This window comes from Crinia signifera, chromosome 4 (assembly GCF_055691185.1).
Source record: "Crinia signifera chromosome 4, ASM5569118v1, whole genome shotgun sequence".
Classification (NCBI taxonomy): Eukaryota; Metazoa; Chordata; class Amphibia; order Anura; family Myobatrachidae; genus Crinia; species Crinia signifera.
In genome coordinates, this window is record NC_139220.1 from 148,067,898 (window position 1) to 148,094,801 (window position 26,904).

The 26,904-nt window shown below is 42.9% G+C and overlaps 2 protein-coding genes across 3 annotated transcripts in view; one reads left to right on the top strand and one right to left on the bottom strand.

Moving 5' to 3' along the window:
- Positions 1–26,904, bottom strand: part of IMMP2L (inner mitochondrial membrane peptidase subunit 2) — a 990,168-nt gene that overhangs the window by 494,019 nt on the left and 469,245 nt on the right. The window lies entirely within an intron of this gene.
- The window catches only part of LRRN3 (leucine rich repeat neuronal 3), a 55,490-nt gene continuing 45,791 nt past the window's right edge, over positions 17,206–26,904 (top strand). For both annotated transcript variants that reach the window (XM_083182729.1, XM_083182728.1), the window contains exon 1: positions 17,206–17,563. The gene's annotated coding sequence lies outside the window, so the exon portion shown is untranslated. The remainder of the gene's footprint in view (positions 17,564–26,904) is intronic.

Sequence of the window (26,904 nt, forward strand, 5' to 3'; positions counted from 1 at the left end):
ATAAATGTTACTTTCATACATAATTCATTGTTCTATATAGGTAATATCCAGTGGCAGTTTCAGGTGAGTCTACAGGACAGTACAAAATCCAGATAGTGGTGGCACAACCACTGCAAGCAATAACCATTCCAACTGACTCACTGGCAGTGGGTGTGCCTACCCTATTTGAATTTTGAACTGTGCTGCAGCCCCTCCTCTGGAGCCGCCATTGGTAATATCCTTTGTATTGCTCAATATACCTTTCACATAGATGATGAATTGACAGCTTGGACTAATACCTTCTTATTTTAAACAACTTTCCCACTTTATACCATTTTAGTATAGTTATCCCAATGACTAAGGTAACATCTAAAGATACTGGCTTGGTTAATTGCCATTAAATCATAAGGCACTTGCTAAAGCGGTTATGTCCACCTTATAGAAAATTTTAGTATTAGTGTATAACATACATCACAGACAATATTGCTTACGTCATGGAGAGATATATGATCCCCATTGCTGGCAATAGGGACCCAATAACCGCCTTTAAGGCTTCAATTAACTGAAGTGAGGTGATTCTGCCATGAATGTATATAGGTTTCATGCTGTGGTAGGGGAATGGTATTATATAATTCAGATAATATATTAACATGTTATAATAACACCCATCTCCACAGCCCAACCTTTCACCAATTGATGCCCCACCATCACTGTAGCTTTACCCACATGCTCCATAGATCTAACACTAGGGTTCTCTGGTTATATTTTTGTCCCAGGCCGCACTATATCTGAAGACAGTTCTGCACCTGAGGGGGTCCTTGGAGATGGACACTGGTGAGCTTAGTCTCTACAATTCCCCAGTATCCGACTTTGAGCTCATCATTATCCTCATCACAAGCTAGAAGACCTTGTTCCTGCTCCTAACTTCTTCCTCATCTGCAAGAGCTACCCAAGACTTCAGTTCTCTATCCATCACTGGTTCGTTATTGTCACCGCCAGTTACACAAAACGGTCCAGACCTGGAAGTGATTCGACTAATGAAGAGTCTGTGGAATTACAGCATCTGTAGCAGTGTACCCCAGGGGGTACACTGCAGACCGGCTGGGGGTATTTGAAAAAATTGGTGGTGGAAGAACTCTCCCGCTGCCGTGGAGATGAACCACATTGCATCACTTCTGGTTTCATCTGCAGCGTCATCCATGTCTCCTTATCCACTAGGAGCTACCCATGCTGCCCTCAGACATCTGCTTCATGCTGATATGGGTGGAGGAAGCAGCAGCATTAATCCTACAGGCGTTAGCCAGAACCCCAGAGATGGTACACAGCGGCCAGACCAAGGAACCTATTCCTGTCCGCACACTACTCCTCCGCTACTCCTTTATATCAGGACATGCATACCACTCACTTTCACTCCACTCGTACTGTACATACTGTGGATATTCCAAATTAAGAGGAGGGGGTACTCAAATGAAAAGCCTAATCAAGGGGTACAAGAGAGAAAGCAGGTTGGAAATTGCTAATCTATAGCAGGAAAGAGCTTTTTAGTATCATTAGCATAAAGTCACAGATGTGACTGCAGTAAGAGACTTCGATTTCAGATTTCAGCTGTCTCACTAATTTGTGTTATCTTCCAGACCTTTTTAGTAATCAGTGTTATAGAATGTCTATTATTTTTCCTCTTTGGTTTAGAAAAGGTGAAGTACAGTAAGCGATTTTTAAATCCAAATGCTAATTTTCAGCACTAGATTGAACATGTAAACTGGTAATATAGTCAGATACAATTTTCAAGTCAGCCACACAAGGAGAATATGTTTCTGGGTAACATTGTAAAGTGAAGCTGTTCCTGTAACTCTCTACGGCAAACTCAAGGCAAGATGTAATAACCTGCGATGCGCAGGCTGTGCACAATCAAGAACAATGTGCCCGTATTTCTAAAACAGCAATTATTTACAAGGTGAAACAGACCTGTTTTCACAGTAAAATAACTACAGTATTTTTGTTTTAGGTTATCTAGGTTTACTTTAGAATATTCTGTTTCACATATAATTATTTTATTGTCGATATTGATCATGTGACATTCATCTTTTAAACCGTGATGAACAATGTGAGAAGGTCGAAACTTTGTCACAGACGCCTAGCATTGACTTCTCCTAGCAGCTAAATCGGAATCTTCTAGGTTCAGGTGTGATGCGATTATCACTTCCGGATCAGACCCGTAGTTTTCCAGCATTACTATGAGTACACTGTATTTCCCTTGTTGAAATTTTAACAATGTCGACATTATGATGACATTATGATTGTCAACATTGTTAAAGTCAACCTTTTGAATACAAACATGTGACAAAAAGCACAGGATAATATGTTTTAGAGTTTCTACATGTCATAATTTTATATGGTATACGGTAAAAGAGCTCTACAGCACAAACTTTTATTATTAATTTAAATTCTGGTTTTATAGCTCAAATTAGAGATGAGCGGTTCGGATTTTGATTACCTTCCAGTGGAGGAAGATGGGCCCAGACAAATTGATGGGGTTGGTAGTCCCAGCGGGGTATATAGTCAATTTGCTATAGAGTCCAGAAAGGAAATAAAATAAAATGGCTGTATCCTAAGTATACAGCCATTTTAATTTATTTTATTTCCTTTCTGGACTCTATAGCAAATTTACTATATACCCCGCTGGGAATACCAACCCCATCAATTGTCCGGGCCCATCTTCCTCCCACTGGCGTAACTACAGCACCGCAGCCCCCGCGGTCGCGGGGAGGCGCTGGGTAAGTGCGGGCGCCGGGGGGCTGCGGTGCTATCGTAATGCCCCATCCCCCGCAGCGTTACCTATATTCGCTGCGGCGGTCCCGGCTCCCCTGGCTATTGCGACGGGCTACCATAAAATGTCCGCCCCCATATAGCAGCCAGTTCTTTAAAACTGTCTGCTGTATGGGGGCGGCCATTTTGTGATGGTCCGTGTTTCATATCAGAATGAAGCCAGGATGGGAGCCGGGACCAGCGCAGCGAATACAGGTAAGTATGCGGGGGATGGGGGGTTGGGGGGGCATCGGCGTCCGGAGTGGTGGTGGGGTGAGGGGGGGGGGGCGTGTTTTATTATCGGCGGGGGGGCGCCAAAATTATAGTTACGCTGCTGCTTCCTCCACTGGAACCAAGCAATCAGGACACCACCACCTGCTCAATCCTTGGGTTTCCACTCCAACTGCCTGTGAAGCCTATCCCATTTAAGGAGGACAAAGGTACCATCACACAGTGGTTTCTGGATACCCACCAATACAAGTTCCAGTAACAATATAAACAAGGAGGACATAAGCACATTTGGGACCAATATGGACACAAGCAGGAGATTCTAAGTATACCATTCAGTCCAGTATTTTAAATATTCCAATATTTTAATTGGTCACCAATGATTTATTCATTATCATTTTAGATCTATTAATAAATATGTTATAATTTGTGATACCCAACTGATCATTTAATACAAGTTTTATTTATACATTTTTTTTTTCAAATATATTCTTTAGCACTCCACTTATTTCCTTTTTTTTTTTTTGCATATTGTATTTTAGGAATTGACTATTCCTTTGCGTGAGCTGCTTATTCACACACATCCCACCTCAAGGCGCCCACTCTTTATCGGTAAATACCCCATTTTTATAACCTGGCGGTGACCAGCCGAGGAGCAGTGGGCGATTCATGCAGCAATGCAATAGCTGCACTGCAGAGCTACAAAGGAGTGGAACCTTCTGACCAGATATAACCTGGCTACGACCAGACGAGAAGCAGTGGGCAATTCATGCAACTTACATATTAATGACTCTCAGCAGTGGGATTGCTCAGCTCTGTGATTATTACCACTTGAGCGCAAACAGTTGTATGTGATCAAAGACGAGTCCACTTATCTCACATATCAATGACTCTCTGCAGTGGGATTAATGAACGTTGTTGCAAGATGGAATTGTCCTTGGGCCCTCCCACCCACCCTTATGTTGTGGAAATAGGACTTGCACACTTTAACAAAAATTTCAGCGACAGGCCTACAAAACGGTGGCTGAAATTATTGATTTGTTTGGGCCCCTACACAAAAAAGCAACTCATATCTCCCTGTATAAACTGGCTCTACAGAGACTAGATGTCATTGTCACTCGCCATCCTCCTCCTCTGGTTCCTAGCCCCCTTCAGTGTGTACTTCTTCATCCTCACAGATTATCAATTAGTCCCTGCTGGACTCCACAATCACAGGTCCCGTTATAATCTCTGGAGGCAAATCCTGGTCTTCGTTGAATAATTGATAATTCATTTTTATAAACATCATCTTCTCCACATTTTGTGGAAGCAACCTCCTTCGCCGCTTACTGACCAGGTTCCCGGCTGCACTAAAAACTCTTTCGGAGTACACACTGGAGGGGGGACAACTCAGGTAAAATAGAGCCAATTTGTACATTTTTCCCCTGCCAGTATAGGTAAGGACTGTCTAACATGTCTACTTGGATGCTGGCACCAAAGTATTCCTCCACCATTTTTTCAATGGTGACAGCATCCAATGCAGTGACAGTAGACATGTCAGCAATCGTTGGCAGGTCCTTTAGTCTGGACTAGATGTCCAAACTCCCTCCTGCCAACCCTGCATCCCCGCCAGCGGGTTGTGTGGGAAATCGCAGTTGTTTCCTCGCAGCCACAGGTGTGGGAGAAAATGAAGGAGGAGCTATGGCCATGTCACGTCCCCTTTAGATGACAATCTCCTGACCAGCATGTCTTTGCACCTTTGTAGACTTGTGCCCGAAGGAAACAGAGACACAACGTATGCCAGAATGTATTCCTCTTACTTTAACAGACTGACCACCCTCGTATCCTGGCAAAGCGTATGGAGGGCTTCATCCACAAGAGCTACATGCTTTGCAGAATCACAACGCTTTAGCTCCTCCTTCAATTTCTCCAGCTTCTTCTGCAACAGACTGATAAGGGGAATCACCTGACTCAAGCTGGCAGTTTCGGAACAGACTTCACATGTCACTTCTGATGAAATGTTGCACCACCAAATTTATTGTGTGGGCAAAACATGGCACGTGCTGGAAAATGCCCATGTGTAATACCTGCACAATGTTACTGGTGTTGTCCGACACCACAAATCCCCAGGAGAGTCTAAGGGGGGTAAGCCACTGGGAGATGATTTCCCTCAGTTTCTCTAAGAGGTTGTTGGCTTTGTACCTCTTCCTGAAACTGGTGATACACAGTGTAGCCTGCCTTGGAAGGAGCTGGAGTGCAGGAGCTGCTGCTGCTGTGGAAGGCGATGCATCTATCCAGTGGGCTGTCACAGTCATATAGTCCTTAGTTTGCTCTGATCCACTTGTCCACATGTCCGTAGTTAAGTGGACAGTGGGTAAAGCCGCATTTTTCAGGGCACTGAGGACACTTTTTCTGACATCTCTGTACATCCTGGGTATCGCCTGCCTAGTGAAGTGGAATCTAGATGGAGATATTGTGTCCCTGGCACCAAATCCCATCAAACGTCTAAATCCCACTCCACTGATGGCGGACACACGTCTAACACCAACATAGTTGTCAAGGCCGCAGTTATCCGCTTTGCCATAGGATGACTGCTGTCCTATTTCGTCCTCATGGCAAACGACTGTTGGACGGTCAATTGCTTAGTGAAAGACGTAGCGGTCTTATGACTTCCCCTCTGGGATGATGACCGACTCCCAGCAGCAGCGGCAGTAGTAGGCGTAGTGCTGCAGGATCCTCCGGAGGAATTCCGGATAGAAGAAGAGTCAGTTATGCTGGTGACATGGCCTGCAGGACTTCCCCCAATCCGGATTTATGAGGAAATTGACGAGGAGGGAGTTGGTGGTGTGCTTTTAAGGCATTTGGCTCTAACAGGAGGACCAATGGATTTAGGTGTCCCTTGACTGCCACAGTTCCTGAACTATACACTGATTTATGAAGGGTCTTCAGGTGATGTATAAGGGAGGATGTCCCTAGGTGGGCAAGATCCTTACCCTTGCTTATTGGAGCTTTACATAAGCTACATATGGCATACATTTGTTGTCCAGATTTGGATAAAAAAAATTCCAGACCGAAGAGGTGGATTTATTGGTCCTCTGCCCAGGCATGACGATGGGCTTTTTCATCCCATGGACAACCAATCTCCCCCCCCCCCCTCCCCCCTGGTGCCTCATTTAAGCAAACCACCTCAGCATCCTCCTCGTCAACTTCCTCCTCAGAACCAGCTACATCAATATCCTCCTCTCTGTCTACAACATTGACACCTTCATCATCTAAATCAGGAACTGCACTGTGGGTGATCCTTCCAGCATATGCAGAGGGAGTGCTTAAAAATGGTGGAAGCAGCCACCTCTTCCCCTACAGCGATGGGAAGGATCAGGCATCGCAACCACCAACACCCTTGGACTCTCTTTGGGGGTTTGTGATAGCATGTCTTCTTTAGTAGGCAGAGATGTGTTATGATAACTGGGTGTCCTCGCCAACCCTGACTCCGTTGTCACCGAATGAGATTGGCGGGCGCGTGCTGTGCTAGGCTTCGCCTATAATAGCCGCGTTCGACAGAGCCCGTTAGTTAGGCTCCGCCCCCGATGCCACCAGGTCTTAAGGGTTGACAACGCCGCCACCAATGTCAAGGATGAACAAGGGGATAACTAACTAACCCAAGAAGGGCGAGGTCACCCTTGCTCCGTAGACAACAGGGTGGACGTAACAATACGCAAAGATGTAACAATACGCAAAGATGTAACACAATACTATTCCAAACAGGTGTAACAATACACAGAGGTGTTTCATCATACGAGTAAGGGCTGTCTGGGGGTAGACCCCACTTATCTGTGCACCGAGGAGGCAACAGGCAGCGGGAACCAGGATACGGACAAAGGACAACACACGGACACCAGGAGTACAGGAGACCGAACGGAGGACACGGCTGGGAATCAACGACAGGATGCAGGATGACTGGGCACAGGAACCAGGAGTAGCGGGTAGGTGGGAACCAGGAACACTTGAGACCCTGAGGTGCAAAAGCTATAACCGGCGCCTGTCCTGGGCAGACGCCGGCTCTTTATTCAAAATCCCCGCCGACGCTGACGTGCGCTGCACTGCCGGGCGCATGACGTCAGCGCGCCGGAACGCCGACGGAGACGCTCGGGGACGTTGCCCAGCAACGCCCCGATGCCTGCTGACGATGCCGTGGGGACGGAAGCTAGGGGCGTTGCTACGCGACGCCCCCGACGTCTCCCCCGGCACTCGTCTACACTGTCTGTCCCGGCGGGTCCGGGACAGCAGTGTAACAGTACCCCCCCCCTTGAGGAGGGGTCACCGAACCCTTAGAACCCGGTTTCCAGGGAAATTTTCTAAAAAACTCCGCTCTTAGCCTGGGCGCATGCAAAAACTTTTCTGGGACCCAAGATCTTTCCTCATCTCCAAACCCCTTCCAATGGACAAGAAACTTGAGCTGACCCCTGACTACCTTGGAATCCAAGATATGTTCCACCACATACTCCTTATGCCCTCTAACCAAGACAGGTCTTTGAGTACGTGTAGAGCTGGATGGAAGGGTTCCGACGACAGGTTTGAGCAGGGAACAGTGAAAGACATTATTGATGCGCAGAGACCTGGGAAGCTGAAGTCTGAATGCCACCGGGTTGATTTGTCCGATAATCGGAAATGGACCGATAAACCTGGGACCCAGCTTGGGGCATTGCTGTCGAAGTCTAATATGGCATGTGGATAACCATACTCTCTGACCCACTTTAAAGAGACACGGTCTTCTATGCCTATCAAAGAAAATCTTAGACCGGGCTGAGGATTGTCTAAGGGCTATGTGTACATTCTTCCAGGCTTTCCTAAAAAACGAGACAGTGGACGAGGATCTTGACGGATCAACCGGGGGCATGAACGAACTACATTTGGGGTGAAAACCTGAGTTGCAGAAAAAAGGAGAGCTCTTAATAGCTGTATGATAAGAGTTATTATATGCAAACTCCGCTAATGGAATAAGCTCAGCCCAATTGTCCTGGCACTTAGAAACGAAACAGCGGAGGTATTGTTCCAAAGCCTGGTTGACCCTCTCGGTCTGTCCATTCGACTGCGGGTGGTAACCAGAGGAGAGACTGACCTGAATCCCTAAGGCTGAACAAAACTGTTTCCAAAACCTGGCCACGAACTGGGAACCTCTATCTGAGACAATATCAACCGGGAGTCCGTGAAGCCTAAAAATGTTGGTGATGAATAAATTCGCTAGGAGTTTAGCTGTAGGGAGCCCATGTAATGGAGTAAAGTGAGCCATTTTGGAAAATCTATCCACAGTAACCCAGATGGTGGTGAACTTGCTAGACGGAGGAAGGTCAACGATAAAGTCCATAGAAATATGGGACCATGGTTTTTCAGGAATGGACAAGGGAAACAGCGGCCCAATCGGAGACTGTCGAGAAGATTTGTGTCGCGCACAGACCAGACATGAGGCCACAAATCTGTCGACATCTTGCCTCATAGAGGGCCACCAAACAGTCCTGGCTAACTGTTCAAAAGTTTTGGCAATACCTGGATGCCCGGAGCTTTTTGCCGAGTGAAAATCCCTGAGAACCGCCTCCCGTAATTTCTGGGGAATAAATAAACGGTCCTGTGGGGTCTGTTGAGGAGCCGACGCTTGGGCAGCAATAACTAAGGTGGCTAAATCTTGGGTCAGGCCCGCCATGATGACCGAGCAAGGGACGATGGGGGATGCTTTCACCTCAGATCCCTGGAAAGTCTGAAAACTGCGGGAGAGGGCATCCGCCTTCACGTTCTTAGAACCTGGCCTAAAGGTGATGATAAACCGGAATCTGGTGAAAAAGAGTGCCCACCGAGCCTGTCGTGGATTGAGGCGTTTGGCGGACTCAATATAAGAAAGATTCTTGTGATCGGTGATTACTGTGATGGTATGCTGAGCTCCCTCAAGCCAGTGACGCCACTCCTCAAACGCCCATTTGATGGCCAATAACTCACGATTGCCAACATCATAATTTCTCTCGGCTGGAGAGAATTTGCGGGAGAAGTAAGCACAGGGATGAATCTTTAGATCCTGTGGCCCCTTCTGAGACAGGACTGCTCCAGCACCCACATCAGAGGCGTCGACTTTGATTAAAAAGGGTAGCCTGGGATCTGGGTGGTGCAGAATTGGGGCTGAGCAAAACGCTTTCTTTAATTTTTCAAAAGAATCCATCGCCAGTTGAGGCCATTGTCCTGGGTCAGCCCCTTTCCGAGTCAAGTCCACTATGGGGGCCACGATGTCCGAGAAGGAGCGGATAAATTTGCGATAGTAATTGGAAAAACCAAGAAATCGCTGAATGGCCTTGAGCGTGGTTGGGCGAGCCCAGGATTGAATGGCCTGAACCTTAGATGGATCCATGGAGAAACCTTGAGGGGAAATAATATACCCTAAGAAAGTCACTTGTGACACTTCAAATTCACATTTTTCCAACTTGGCATATAAATGATTCTCCCGTAGCTTCTGCAGCACCAGGCGGACGTGCTGCCGATGCTCGGGAAGAGATTTGGAAAAAATGAGAATGTCGTCCAAGTAAACTACGGCAAAACCCCCTAAAAACGGCCGAAGGACCTCATTAATAAAGTCTTGGAAGACTGCCGGGGCGTTAGCTAGACCAAAAGGCATCACAAGATACTCAAAATGCCCCGAGTGGGTATTAAACGCGGTCTTCCACTCATCTCCACTTTTAATTCTGATTAAGTTGTAGGCCCCCCTGAGGTCTATTTTGGAAAAAATCACTGCCTCCCGAATCTGGTCAAATAATACGGAGATGAGGGGTAATGGGTAGGAATTTTTGACCGTAATTTTGTTAAGGGCTCTGTAATCAATACAGGGCCGTAAAGACCCATCTTTCTTCTCTACAAAGAAAAACCCCGCCCCTACCGGTGATTTTGAGGGCCGAATAAACCCCTTTTCAAGACTTTCTTTAATGTAGAGGTCCACGGCTTGGGACTCAGGTGCGGATAACGCATATAAACGACCCTTAGGAAGTCTGGCATTAGACACTAAATCAATGGCACAATCAAAGGGGCGATGAGGAGGCAAGGTGTTGGCTTCTTTTTTAGAAAAAACATCCGAAAAATCACGGTACTGAGGAGGGAGAGCTTGAAGATCAGGGTGCATCACACGGAGAGGGAGAGTGAGACAAACATCCGAACAGGACCCTCCCCACCGAGTGATCTCACCAGTTTCCCAATTAAATTCAGGGTTGTGTTTTTTCAACCAAGGCAGCCCCAGGACAATAGGAGTGAGAGGACAGTGAAATATAAGAAAGGTGATATCTTCGGAGTGAAGAGCCCCCACCGACAGACGAAGGGAGGGAGTCCTAAAAGATATACCGCCTTTGGACAGTGGACGGCCATCCAACCCACATACAGAGACGTGATTGGCCAAGGGTATGGGCATGAGGCCCAATCGTTGCACCAGGCCTTCATCAATGAAGTTACCGGCCGCCCCACAATCCACAAAGGCAGATCCGTTCCAAGAACGGTCGGTCACAGAGACTGATACCTGAATCAATACGGAATCTGAGGGAGAAAAGCTCGACAGGCCCAAGTGAACCCCCCAAGTATCACTTAGGCCCTGTCTTTTCCCGCCTTCAGCGGACAAGCAACAGCAAGGTGACCGGGACCCCCACAATACAAACAGAGGCCCTTGAGACGTCGGCGGTACTTTTCGGAGGAAGATAGTCGAGTGGCCCCCAATTGCATAGGCTCGTCTCCGGGTACCTCGGTAGACTCGTCTGCAGATGAGGAAGGCAGCACTCCAGACCGTCTCTCGCTCTGCCGCTCCCGAAATCTCCTATCCACCTTAATGGCTAACTGCATGATCCCATCTATGTCTTTGGGAGTGGGGTAATGCACTAATGCATCCTTAAGGGATTCGGATAGACCAATCCGAAACTGACTACGAAGCGCTGGGTCGTTCCAGCCAGAATCAATAGCCCAACGTCTGAACTTAGTACAGTATGCCTCAGCTGTGTCCTGCCCTTGACGCAAGGCCCTAAGATTTGACTCAGCCGAGGCCGTCCGGTCCGGGTCATCATATAATAACCCCATAGCTGAGAAAAATGCATCCACTGAAGAGAGAGCCTCAGCACCATCAGGAAGGCCAAAGGCCCAAGACTGAGGATCTCCCTGCAGGAGTGATATAACCATTCCTACCCGTTGAGCCTCAGAACCGGAAGACACTGGGCGTAATTTGAAATAAAGCCTGCATGACTGTTTAAAATTAAAGAACTGGGACCAGTCACCTGAAAAACGGTCAGGGAGATTTAACTTAGGCTCCAGACCCCCACCGGAGGAGGAGCTAGACTATGACCGTTGCTCGTGTGAGTTTACCCGTAGGGTGAGCTCTTGCAATTTCTGCGTCAGCGTGTAAATCTGTCCTGCAAGAGAGTGGGCAGCAGCCTGTTGTGTCGGATCCATGATTGGGGCTCACCACGACTACCGAACCTCTGAGCTGTAGGGGCAGCGAACAGTCCCAGAGTATAGTTTGGCCGGTTATAATAACTGGGTGTCCTCGCCAACCCTGACTCCGTTGTCACCGAATGAGATTGGCGGGCGCGTGCTGTGCTAGGCTTCGCCTATAATAGCCGCGTTCGACAGAGCCCGTTAGTCAGGCTCCGCCCCCGATGCCACCAGGTCTTAAGGGTTGACAACGCCGCCACCAATGTCAAGGATGAACAAGGGGATAACTAACTAACCCAAGAAGGGCGAGGTCACCCTTGCTCCGTAGACAACAGGGTGGACGTAACAATACGCAAAGATGTAACACAATACTATTCCAAACAGGTGTAACAATACACAGAGGTGTTTCATCATACGAGTAAGGGCTGTCTGGGGGTAGACCCCACTTATCTGTGCACCGAGGAGGCAACAGGCAGCGGGAACCAGGATACGGACAAAGGACAACACACGGACACCAGGAGTACAGGAGACCGAACGGAGGACACGGCTGGGAATCAACGACAGGATGCAGGATGACTGGGCACGGGTAGGTGGGAACCAGGAACACTTGAGACCCTGAGGTGCAAAAGCTATAACCGGCGCCTGTCCTGGGCAGACGCCGGCTCTTTATTCAAAATCCCCGCCGACGCTGACGTGCGCTGCACTGCCGGGCGCATGACGTCAGCGCGCCGGCACGCCGACGGAGACGCTCGGGGACGTTGCCCAGCAACGCCCCGATGCCTGCTGACGATGCCGTGGGGACGGAAGCTAGGGGCGTTGCTACGCGACGCCCCCGACGTCTCCCCCGGCACTCGTCTACACTGTCTGTCCCGGCGGGTCCGGGACAGCAGTGTAACAAGATGTTTGCTGTGTTTTTTGAGCACAGCTGAAATCTCTTAAAATATCTAAAGGGGGGAGTAGGAGGGCTTGCATTGTCATGTGAAGTTGACCCACCAGTCATGAATACAGGCCAGGGCCTTAACCGTTCCTTGCCACTGTGTCGTAAATGGCACATTGGCAAAATTACGTTTCTTCTCCAATGATTTAAAACATTTTTGGGGTCCTTTTTTTACTCAATTTGGCCTTGGCAGAAGACGTTGATGGTATATCATCTTCTATGTCATCATTAATACTTGCAATTGCAGCAGATTCAGAAGTAGGAGGAAGCGGCCCTTCATCTTTCCCTATTTGATTCCCCATATTTTGGATCTCCATTATTTTTGTGTAGTTATGCAATATATTACACTACAGGACAGCACCACTGGAGTGCAAGTATATATGGCAGTAGATGCACCAGCAGAGAGATATTATATATGCGGCAGTAGATGCACCAGCAGAGAGATATTATATATGCGGCAGTAGATGCAGCAGCAGAGAGGTAAAATATATATATATATATTATATATATATATATATATATATATACACACAGTCCAAAAAAGAAAGAGCACACAGGAGAATTGTATCCAAACAGCAAACAATCTGTATTGTGGAGTTAACCGTTTTCGGGACCGCAGTCCCTTCCTCAGAATTCCTACCCCTCTGAGGAAGGGACTGCGGTCCCGAAAACGTTCAACTCCACAATACAAATTGTTTGCTGTCTGGATACAAGTCTCCTGAGTGCTCTTTCTTTTTTGGACTGTGTATGTTTCATATAGTGGCACCGGAGCAGTTGTTACACTAGAGTGCCGGCAAGTGTGGATATTTATATATATACACACACACACACACATATACAGTATTAGGAAGCCAGCAACATCCAATTTAGAAAGTATCAAAAAGCTTTTAATGGCATAGTAAAGTGCACTAAACAGACATAAGAGGTCATAAAAATATCAGGAAAGATGGTGTACTTAGCCTAGTGACAAATGAGGGTATTCCACCCATACGGTCCTGCATACAATCCTGCCGACAGCTGTTTCGGTGCTCAGAGATGCACCTTCATCATGGGTGACTTCTTATGTCTTATGTCTGTTTAGTGCACTTTACTATGCCATTAAAAGCTTTTTGATACTTTCTAAATTGGATGTTGCTGGCTTCCTAATACTGTACGTATTATACCACATATGAGCCTGGCACTCCACAACTGGATTTGTAAGTGTGCAACCGAGTCTCAAGATCTCTCTATATATACATATACATACCTCACAACAGTCCCGAAAACCGTGGGAATGTCCTGCAGTGTCCCACGGCGAGGGGGGCTGTTGTGCATGCGCACAGCGTCTATTCCCGCAGCCAGGGGGCTGGGGGCATGGCTAGAGGCTCACAGAGCCTCTGGGTCATGCTCCCATAGCTTCAAAATGGGGGTGTGGCCTCGCGAGTGAGCCGCGAGTATAGGCCACACCCCCGAAATTAGGCCACGCCCCCGGAATTATCGGCACGTCTGCGGCGCTCAACACACTGTCCCTCCTTGGTGCTCAAGGAAGTTGGGAGGTATGTATATATACAGCAGTAGATGCACCAGCAGAAAAGGTAATATATATATATATATATATATATATATATGGCAGTAGATGCACCAGTAGAAAGGTATTATATATATACGGCAGTAGATGCACCAGTAGAGAGTATATATAGTTTACTTTAGTTATAAACAGCAGTACATGAGCCAGCAGGGAGGTAATATATATATATATATATATATATATATATATATATATATATATATATATCAGCAAATTGGATAAAGGAAATAGCGACTACCTATACCTATGCAAGAAATGTGTCCAGTTGTGAAATACAAAAGATTTTATTAAAGTACACAGTACTGGTTTAAAAGAGCAAACAATGAGTAAAATTAGAAAAAACACCTCTTAAGTAAAATATGCGAATTGATATAAAAAACGGCCTACATATGAAATCGCTAAAAAAAGGGGGGGGGCGAAGGGGGGGGAGAGATAAAGCTGTAATACATATATAAAACAGGATCAAGGAGAAAAAAAACGTTTCCTTTAAAAAGCTGATATGGAATATCACTTATCTAATAGGGAGGAGTCAGCAGGCTGTACTCCCTATTAGATAAGTAATAAAATCTTTTGTATTTCACAACTGGACACATTTCTTGCATAGGTATAGGTAGTCGCTATTTCCTTTATCCAATTTGCTGCTATTTGTATTTACAACCCTTACCAAGGTGTTTTCCTTAAAGGCCAGCTGACAACCCCCCTTTTTTTCTAAAGGTTACCTATTATAACCCAACTACTAGGGTGTATATTAGTCCCGAAACACAGGTGGCGCCATACATCCCCTTTCTATATATATATATATCTATATATATATAGATATATATATATATAGATATATATATATAGATATATATATATATATATATATACACACATACATATACACACACACAAGGCAGTAGATGCACCAGGAGACTGGTATATACGTCAGGACAGTAGATGCACAAGCAGAGAGGTATTATTATTAATTATATATATATATACAGTAGCGCACGCAGGGGGGGTTTCTGAGTACCCAGAAACCCCCCCAGGAGTCTCAGGTCCCTAGGCTAAAAGCTGAGGGTCCCCTCTTTCCATAGGTACAAGAATTTTTAAAATCGGCCCTTGGGAACCGGAGATATCTGACTTCAAAGCAGTGGTCCCCATCCAAGCCTGTTAATTGCATTTCCAAGTCAGATATTTCAGGTTCTCTCTATGAGTTTTTCTGAGGGTATATTCCAAAAGCTGGGACTCTCCCCCTTTGATGGACACTAGTAGCTTGTCTCTACTGTTCCCAGAACCAGAGATATCAGCCTTCCAGCAGCTGATTACTGCTCCAGCTCCACACACCTGGTATGAAGTTTTATATGCTTGTTGGCAGATTGCTCTGCCTACTGAACGCTCATCCCCTAGTCCTGAATAACATTTGGTAGGTGGGATCCTCTTGTTTTTAATTCCATTAAAATCTAAGAAATCTATTACCGGTACTGGAGATATCTGTAGTCAAGCAAGCTGTCCCCCCACCAGAAAATTATGAATAATAAGTCCATTCCACTATACACCCCTCCTCTGCATATTAAACATCCTCTACCACCCTGGAAGTTATGTATCAGGGCCCCTTCATTCAGCCCAATGCCCCCTTCTCCCACCCCATCTCCCACCTTCTGTGCAGTAAAGGGGTAATTAGTGGAAATTACTGATCCAGGCCCTGCATGCTGAGAGGTTGATATAAACCCCCTACCACCTGTGGGACATCAAAGCTTCCCCCACCCCTACCGCTGGAGGATCGGTAGGGGCCCCAATACATTGTTAGGCCCAGGGGTCTACACTGCTGTTGATGTATATGTATGTATGTATGTATGTATGTGTATATATATATATATATATATTATTTTTCTTATCATTTATATACATTTGGTCTATCTATAATACTTTATCTGACCCGGCATATACTGGGTCACCTAAGTGTCCATCTCCGTGCTTTGCTCCGCCCCTCTGGAAACCCCCTTCTGAATATCCTGCGTTTGCCACTGATATATATGGCAGTAGATACACCAGTACACTGGTATTAATATTTATTTATATGTCAGTGCAGTAGCTGCACCAGCAGAGAATATGTTTACTAGTTATATAAGGCTGTAAATGCACAAGCAGGGAGGTATTATACAGAAGATGCAAAAGCAGACTGGTATACAAGTGGTTAATAAGTTAACTACAGTGCACAGTACTATATACTGATTAAAGTGGCCAGGTACTGACTGAGTTGGCAGCCACTGGCAGTGCAGAGCACACACCAGAGAGCAGAGCAGCCAGTGGCACGAGTAGGCACTGGCAGTCGCCTCAGCAGCAAAAAAATAGACAGCTCCCTAACCTACCTTCCAAAGCTCCGCACAGTAGGCACACTCCTATACCTAACCCAAATGGTGCCAGATTCTCACGGTTATATAGAGATCCGGACCTTGTGAGAATCCGGCGCCGGGCAATGACTTTTTGCCTGCGCGCCTGGATCGAGTCAGACGGGAAGCTCTGAGCGTCGATCGTATCCGGGCTCGGATTGCTACCGTGCGGGCTATATATTTATATATATATATATATAATTAAAAGAAGACAAAGGCATGTGCAATTTAAACATTTGGCCAGTAGCACAAACATACTCTTATCCAGAAGAAATTACAAGGATCAAACTTTCAGCTACCCAGTCATATACAGCAGTGTGGTGGCAGTAGTAACTTTGCAGACATCTTTAGAACAATGCTCTAATATGCTATCACATAAATCACAAGTTCTCCAGTTTGTCAAACCAGATATTTCAAGGTTACACTATTTTTATATATATAACAATTGTCTTGGAATACCCTTTGGTATATATTAAAACTTGGGGATATTCTCTGAATATTCATACTAATTTTAGAATTGTAATAAAATATATTATCGGTTTTAATTGTAAGCCTAATCTATCAGAGATGTATTGATCAGCATTGTAGTGTTTGGTGGATTATGTTATATTGCTTTTTGCTCACAATTGTATATACGGTTTATTTGGAGTTCATTGTTTAGGTGATTTTGCAATAAATATCTCTGGGAAGTTATACAGAGAAATGTAAAAACTGTAGCTGGATGTGTATGCAACAGTTTTCATCTTTTACCTACAAATAAAAAGGGGATGGGGGGGTGGGGGCTGGTTTCATATATTTGTACCTAAGCAGCAATGTCATATAATAGGCATGTTGTTTCAGCCAACCAGACTACAGCAGCTGTGAGTACTGTATCTTGGCACTGGGAAGCTATTGGCTCCTCTCTGGGGAGTGGAGGGTGTTCAGTTATTAATGATCGCTGAGCAGGCAGCACCATGTCAGTGTGACAACTGATAGGGTGAATGATGCAGAACTAACCACCAGCACCACAGAAAGGAGGAGAAGAGGAAGCGGCTACACAAGCAGCGTCTCTGTATTGGATTTGTCGGCACCAGCCACAGAGAAACAAAGCACTGGCAGCTATGAGGGATCTCAGCAAGCAGAAGGCAGCTCTGTTCATGTTGTAGGATATGTTCATGTGCAGACAACTAGAAATGCGCCTATTTACACCAGGGCTTCACTGTGTATGTACTGCAGTCTGAGGGATGTACAGAGGATGCACACTGTTCTTGGAGGGTGAGTTGTCTATGATATATTGTTACCACAGATCTTGCCTTACTATTGTACTGTAGTTTCCTTCGTGTGCTTGCAAAGAAAGACAAATCCAATAAAATAACAGAGACAGGTTCTTGTGTTTTTTTATTGAACACAACTGTGTTTGCTTTACCGTACTGAAGTCTGGGGGGTGAGGATGAACAATGACAATAGAGGTTTTGTCTCGGCTACACAAGCTAGTAGAACAATGTACAAGGGGGGTGTTTAGCCATGTTCAGTGTATTCAAGAATGTAAAGGCTGAGATCCCGCTGCCTGAATGAGCATATCACACACACAGCTATTGGATTTCTGCCAGACTACATCTTAGGGATTGTGCTAAATGACTTCCCTTAAAACATATCCTCTTGCCGGTCTGAAGAGACAGCAGGACTAGCTGTTTGCTAATGCAGCTCTGATTGACGCATTTTAAATGAAAAAAAAAAAAAAGATTTATATTAGCCAGAGAAGTACTAATCTCCTGGAGCAATTATCAGCCTCACACCAGGGAAGCTTTTAAGGATAGTTTTAGTCTTTTCCATATCAATTGCTTTGTTGTCCTTTTCCACCCAAATGTCCTCATTTTGTGAGCTTACTTTAACATACCATTTAACTATAAAAGATGAGCAGCACAAAGCTAAAGCGAATGGTTAATGAGCATGCAGTGTGTTCCCCTCCAACACTTGGGATTGGGCACGGCAACAGAAGCCTGAAGTCAGAAGCCCCTTTGGGAGAGGCAGCATGCTTAGAGATATGGTTTAGTTGAAAGGAAATACACATATTAGTGTAGCATGGCAAGCACACATTCCCAGAATAGCATCAGTGTCTGGTATTAAGAGGTGTTAATAGAATTCATTGTTGAGACCCCGAGCCAGAGCTATGGAAGAGGTTTGGAATGATTTCCTGCTGTCTTATTTATTAATAAATGTTTGCCAGGATTGTTTTCTTATCTGATGCATTTCTGAAGCCTTATTTCACATGGTACCAAAGTACAGTGTGTGATTCTTCCATTGTCCTATTGACTGAGTCAGATCCAACCTGCTGCTGGGCTCTTACAGTTTGCTTCTATAACTGCCCATTAAGTGTTATTACTAGCATAAGCTAGCTAAGTAATGTAATATATAAAAGTGTCACCCACACACAGTTGCCGTACTACAAATCCGTCAATTTGCAGAGCTCTACTGTGTGCATGGACAGACCTCTAACAATGCAGATGATGTTGGCCACTAATATGTCATTGTACGAAATATCAAGCTAATCCCTTAATCATAAAGGACCCTGCCATGAGCGGCTACGCACACAAGCTTTGTGATGTCAGAAGAACACTTTTTAAATATGAAAGTGAATAGACTTTGCTATATGATACAAAGATAAGATAGCAAGCCTTTCATTTTCCTCTGCCAATTTTGCTAGTGCTCACATGATAAATTATGTAATTGAAACATACAAATGTAATGAGACGTTCCCTATGTGTCTCTTACACTATTTATTAAGTGTATCATTTTGTACCAGTGGTGTAAGTGGACTTACAGATGCCAAGAAACTGATTTTTGTTCCATGAGGTAATTTTAGTTTCTTATTTTCAACCTAATATATGGTATATAATTAAGACTACCATACTATCCCTTTAAACCAGGAGACTAATGAATTACACAGGTTCTGTGGCCAGCTGACTTCAAGCCTACAGTATGTAACCTGGTCTTATTCAGCCACAGAACCTGTATAATCCAAGTCCTGGGTTTAAAGGCATAGTATAAATAATATTATATATATATATATATATATATATATATATATATATATATATATATATATATACACACACACATATACATTATTACATATATATATATTTTACACACACATATACATTATATTATATATAAAACATTTATTTTGCATAGTTGTTTCTCATCTCTTCTACATAAATGCAAGATTCCACCTGCTACTGTACCTATAGATAGAAATATATTGTGCATAATGCAGATGAATATTTATAGCTTGAATATATATATATATATATATATATATATATATATATATATATATATATATATATATAAACACAATTGCAAAATCCAAGGTATAAATGCTTGCCAAAAGAAAATGGTGTATTAGAACAATTATATTGGACCTCAACATTTGCTGTAAATCACTTGAAGCTTTCGGAGACTGGTAAAGAAGTGATGTATGTTACATTATTGATTGAGTAAGGACTAGATGACACAATGTAATCAGAAATTGGGCATGTGCCAGGAAATGCATGGAATGCCAAATAAGAATAATGCTACCTAGATAATTCCAGACAGAAGGAAACACATTATGGGTTTGGCAGGGTATCAATGATCGTAGAATAAATACAGCAAAAGTAAATCATGAAACAACCAAGATAAATGTTGTTTTACTATCAATGGATTAAAATCAGTTTGCAAAGGTATGAAGAATAGTGTGCATTTGGTAAAGTTACATTAAATGAATTGGTTTCGTACCAGCAATATGCCAATGCTTTTATTCATAAGCACCCATATGAAGTTCGTACAGTACAATGTATTTCAACATTCACTAAGAAACTATAGAAATATAATGCAAATAAAACCTTAATAAACTATCACTTAAAATCCCAACAACAACACTATGCAATGAGCTTTTACAGACTTCAAAATGTTAAAAATAGAACATACAATATATATATTTTCTTGAGTATAATAAATGTGCCCCAAACGCTGTACACTGTCCTACAATAGCACATGTCTGATGTTATTTAGTGAAAAAAATCATCATCACTCAGCCATCCAGCCACACATCTATTATTATGTCCCAGACAAGAAAACGAGATATACAGTAATCTGAATCTCAGCAGTCAACAAATGTTTACTTTGGCATAAAGTTTAAGTCTGTGAAGAAACACACGTGAAATGTTACTAAATATTGTATGTTTCTATAGCAATAATGCCTAGCGATTCCTGTGCTCATCTGAGTGGTCATTTGCCTTTAGAGGATATCACACTACAGTACTTACATCAATTACAGAAAAGGTTTATTATTATGAATATTCATGACTTTTAAATAACCTTGAAATACAATTTAAAACAGGGCTTGGTGTGATCTAAATGCAAACAACCTTCTGCTTTCAATCTACAAATGGATTAGACAAACTCAGAAGAACCTATGTAATTACATTAGTGTGAACAGCATCCTAGCAACCACCAAATGCAGAACTACCCTTCCTGGTCAATCCCTTTTTGTCCCCTTTTTTGAATTTGAAGACCACTTAATATTTCAGAGAAGATGTACATAACAAATGCAATGCTAGCCAATTAAAATGAATCCATATATATCTTTCCACAGAGCTAAAAGTCTGATGAATATGCAGGTCAATTCCTTGACAGGAGCTCCTGCTAGATGTTAGGTCTATGGCTCCTTTAGGTCAAGGGAGGCATTTAAAAGGTCAAGGAAAGATATGTAAGAAACATCATCATATTTCTTCTACACATAATCCAGATTGCCAAAAATACAATAAAGCTTTTGTCATTTTAATTGGAGACTGCCGTCTGTGTAGAAGATCATTTCTCTTAGACTGTAATTGTGAGATGAAATATAGAAATGTCAGCATACATTTCAATGATGAAAATCAAGCAGAAAAATGTTTTCTTGATAAAGAGACAGGTAACATTGGTCGCCAATACTTCCTGTACATAAAAATCATTTATGATTGGAGCCCTTGCTGTCCTGTACACTGCTATTCTCTTACTGCTTATACCTTTCATTTATTTTAATTCAGATATTATATTCAGAAATTTCAACTTTTAAAATAAAAACAAATACAATATGCACATTGTTAACTAATGTTAAGAAACAAAATATCCATTGCTTAAAACACAATTGAAATTCCTGCTTCAAAAGTATACAAACACGTTACATGCAGTATATTCATCATCTTACTATAAATACACAGTATTATGTACAGTATGTCTAAAGAGAATTAATATACGGCAATGGTATTTTAAAACACCTGTTCCAGGGCCAGCATGGTTATTGGTATAGATACAGAACACTCTGGTAACAATGGGCAGATTTACAGTATTAAACTGGTGAAGAGATGAAGTGGAGATAAAGTAAAAGATGATAACGCACCAGCCAATAAGCTATGTCTGAAAAATGGCAGTTAGGAGTTGATTGGATGGTGCATTACCGCCTTCCACTTTATCTCTTCACCAGGCTTCATCCATCTGCCTACCTATCCTTATATTATTCATACATTATACGATACTGTAACTAGTGTTCATATAGCACCCTGCATCTTTCAAAACTGGTGAAGGTCCTCTTCCCTGCCAGGACTGTTGTACTTCTAGCACAGTGTGATCTGTATTTCAGCACTGATATGCAGACCAAAGTAGAGCTAGAAGCACCGCAGCAGAGAGAAACACCCCAGGCAGGAAATCGGAACAGAACAGGTTTTGGAAGATGCAGGGTGCTAGAATGAACAATACTGTTACCTAAAGCAGGGGTCCCCAATCTTTTTTGACTCAAGGCACCCTAGAGTATCAGAATTTTTTCACCATAAGTAATTTAAAAACAGTTTAACATGAAAATAATTTGGCTTACACGCACAAATTAACTTATAGCAAAATAGAAGACTTAATATTAAGGACACACAATAATATATTCAAATCAACAAAAAATAATATATTCAATGCAACAAAAACTAACATGAACAAAACCAATGAATACAGTATGATAGTGTGGACGGTGTAATGGTTAGCATTACTGCCTCACAGCACTGATGTAATAGGTTTGATTCCCACCATGGCTCTAAGTGTGCAGAGTTTGTATATTCTCCCCGTGCTTGCACTGGTTTCCTCCGGGTACTCTGGTTTCCTCCCACAATCCAAAAGTATACTGGTAGGTTAACGGGCTCCAAATAAAATAATGAATGTATGTATGTGCGTGTACATGTGGTAGGGATATAGATTATAAGCTCCACTGGGGCAGGGCCTGATGTGAATGTTCTCTGTAAAGTGCTGTGTAACAGGTGTGTGTGGGTTTTCTCCAGGTACTCTGGTTACCCCCACAATCCAAAAATATACTGGTGGGTTAATTTTTTTGGGAGCCAATTAACCTAACAATGAATGTGTGTGAGTGTACATGTGGTAGGGAATATAGAGTGTAAGCTCCACTGTGATGTACTGTAATGTATACAAAGAACTGGTAATAAGTACTGAAATCCACTAATGTACTGAGTATATTACCAATTCTGAGCATAACATACAAGCAGAACAAATGTGTTTAAGTTGCCATAATTAAAATACCTTTCTTTCATCAGCTATGTGTATGTAACTGTCTACAGAGCTTAACATATTTAGCAATGCTCTGCAGAATCAATCACACCTTCTGACATAATGTATTTGTCTCTCATTTCTTCTGAGAGAGGGCTAAATCAATAAGTTGAGAGCCATCACTTAAACAATACCTCTGGGGCATCGTGCTAAATGATGTCACTAAAAACAACATGGACAGAGAGGAAGTCTAAAATGTGTTATATTAACTAACCAAAAAGGTGTAGTGAGATGTGAGCGACATGTGATGAGAAAGATGGAGGTGGCAGCTGCTATACATTGTGTTTAAGGATTATTCCTGTACTCTGATTCATTCGTCGCTTTATCAAACCTCAGTATTACTCAACAGCCATGATTTCTGTGACTCACACATTCTGAATCCTCTCTCTATAGTACACCAAGTTCTCTGCATTAATTTAGGGACCTTAGTACAGAGGAGGAATGTACAGAGGAGGAATGGTCAATGTAGTGCACACACAAGTCCCTCCTTGGCTTAACATTTGCGAATAAAAATACTTATCGGGGTCATTATAGGGCAATATCCATTCAAATATTCCTTGAAAGATTATGTCGCACTATATAAATAAGAATATGGGGACCACATATTTATTATATACTTCACAATAACAATACAGTACAGTACGTCTTTATTTTGTATTAAACACCTAGTTGAATGTATGAAATAAAAAATGTAATTACAATGTCCTCAGGGATATCCAGAAAAAAAAAGTGAGTTTGGGGAGGTACATAGGGCGCAGTGTAGTGAATCACATAATTAAAGAACCCACCCCTACACACACACACTGTACAATGCCATGATTTTCTGCATCGTACAGTGTTAGTAAGTACGTTTTATTTGTATAGCACACTATCTTCAACAGGACTCAGGTGGCAGTACCACAACAATGTAATTCAGCACAAATCATGTCATCAAGTACCATTTCAATGGGGGTCCTGGCGGTTTCCAGGAGGCTGGCCCACTCCCCGCTGTTGGTACTCTTCTTCACATTCCCCTGGGGAGATTACAAATATGCTACATTTTTAGGGGTTTTTTGCCTTCTGTGCACAATACCACACAAAAATAACCTTGCACAGTGCATAGCTGCATAGACAACACTAGTTATACTTACCTTTTTATACATTTAACTATGTGCCATGTCCTTTAAATGAGTATATAAAATGTAGGCCAGCTGCTGCCCACTTGTACCTTTAAGAAGTCACTAGCAGCTGCATGACAAGCACAGAACCAATTTGTCTATAAGTACAATAAATTACGGGCGGTTTAATGGTTAGCATTACTGCCTCACAGCGCTGAGGTCATGGGTTCAATACCCACCATGGCCCTAACTGTGCAGAGTTTGTATATTCTCCCCATACTTGCGTGGGTTTCCGCCATGTACTCCGGTTTCCTCCCACAATCCAAAAATATACTGGTAGGTTATTTGGCTCCAAACAAAATTATCCCTAGAATGTCTGTGTGTGCGTGTACATGTGGTAGGGAATATAGATTGTAAGCTCCACTGGGGCAGGGACTGGTGTGAATGATCAACTATACTCTGTAAAGCGCTGCAGAATATGTATGCGCTATATAAGAAACTGTTAATAAATAAGTAATATATGTCTGCGGATAGTGACTGACTGATTAAAATTGGTGTTCTAGGTGGAGTCAGTTGTGTGATATATATATATGCTTGTGAAACATGTATACCAGTAAAAGCAATGGAACAGCTTTGGACAAGTGAAGGCTCAAGGCCATTTACAAAATCTCGTGTAAAATAATTGTTCCCACTGGGATTTTGGTATAATAAAGGTCAGTTTGAAGATTGACCAAGAGTGTAAGTCAATGAACACTAAATTCAGTGTAAAATGTTTAATATTAACCAAATATGCATGAACATGGTGTGCTGTGGGCATATTATTAAACTGATGTCAATTTCCCATCCTCTCCTTATGATCTATGCAGTACATATTGTAGATAATCAGTTTTGATGCTTGACTCCAATATTATCAGAAGAATTTATGAGCAAAGAGCTTGCAGACATGTCTTTGACAATATCCACCGAGATATACAAGTTAACACTTAACATGTAGGAATAAAGTACTAAGCACAGGAGAGTGATAAAGTAGAGAGAGATAAGCTACCAACCAACCAGCTCCATTCATTTTTCAAACACAGCCTGTAACATGACTGTTGGGAGCTGAGTTGGCTGGTTTTTTATCTCTTCTCCACTTTATGACTCTCCGAGGCTTAGTACAACTCCTCCTCAATGAGTTATGCCAAAGCAGTGTGCATTAGCTGTGGCACTCATTTAACAGGCACATAATCCTTACTACAATTTTTCCATAGATATAATGGTCATAATGAAATGTGCGCTATTCATGTGGACTTTACTACTTTGATTACTATGGGAAGAAATGCATCTCTTGGACCTACAGTATATGAAAAAGAAATATCCAGAAAGATGCCCATATATTTTTGTTCTTTGCTTTAAATAAATAAATAAATAAATACAACGCTGTCATACACAAACCACTTGAGCAAGCCTACAACAGCTGCTTTGAACATGCCTTATAATAGGCACAGCATATTAACGTTTTCCTTGGGGCTTTCTGCTAATCTGTTAAAGTCATTCACCACTTACATTCTCACCTTGGTGTGCTGACATTATGGGCTAGTGAGGTCTAAAAAAAAAAAAGTATCTACGTGCTGGAATACGCACATTTTGACCTGCAGAATTGATGGGTTTGTTCAGTCTGTGTTCTTTTTTTTCTTATAGAGTAGAACTTCAATGTGTGACTATCAGCTAATAAGACATATTTCACATTTCTTAAAGACACGTATCTTTGATGCTAAAAAGTTCATTTTAGGCCAGTTTATTGAAGGGTTTTGAAAATGTTAAACTGAATAAAGTGAACTTATGTTGTCGTGCTGTATTTAAATATGAAATACTGTTTAATATGAATATGAATTCTGTTCTAAGTGGTAAAATGGATTTTTAACATACTATGGGGTCTTTTTAAATAAGCCTTGAAGAGAGAGAAAGTGGACGGAGATAAAGTCAACCAACCAGCTCCTGTCATTTTTCAAAACCCCCCTGTAACATGGCAGTTAGGAGCCGATTGGCTGGAACTTTGGGGCCAATTGTAAACCGGTTTATTCGGGTCCGAATTCAGCCCCTTGCCCAATCGGAGGGGGTGTGCTCATGCACAAACCACATGATGGAACCGGTCCAGAATGGGTGGGCAGGGAAGGGCTGGAGCAGGGTAACGCCCAGAACTTTATGGGCGTCCCCATGAAAACGTTGAGTGTTCCCCTGTGAATGCTAGAGGGCCAATGGCCGGTTGGTGCAGGCTGCTAAAGTCACATGCCATCAGGGCCCGCCCCCTTTCAACAATCTCTGACTAATAAAAGTCAGTGCTGGACGACTTATTTCCAAAGACGTGAGAAATTATTTCATAATCGGAGACCATCAAATGAATTCTCTCCCTTTTGTCCGCATGGGAGGGTATGTGTTGTTGTACATGTCCCCTGGCATATTAGATGGCACTGGCGGTGGGGTGGTGCTGACATGTTCACTAAGCTGAACACAGCCTAGCAAACATGTCTGAATTACAAGGCTTCTTAGACAGCTATATCCTTATTTGAATTTGGCCACTTTGAGAGAACAGTGTCTGCTACACAGTAGCAAAACTAATAATTAACCTGAAATGTTAGACAAGCTGAATAAACTAAAATACTGAAATGATTGTTTAATGAAAAAATATATAGCAGATGCTAATTACTAGAGAGCTCAAATCATATGGCACGGACAAATGACAGGCATTCATAATCTCCATAAGGCACGGTTGAAGAGTTTAGTTTGATGATCAGATCATTGTGTTTGTGTAATTAATCACGGTTGGTCAATGTGACTGATGAATAATAAAGTCAATGTACTCATCTTGTGAAAATTGGTCATTGATCTGAGGATTCCTCAACCCAAGTGTAA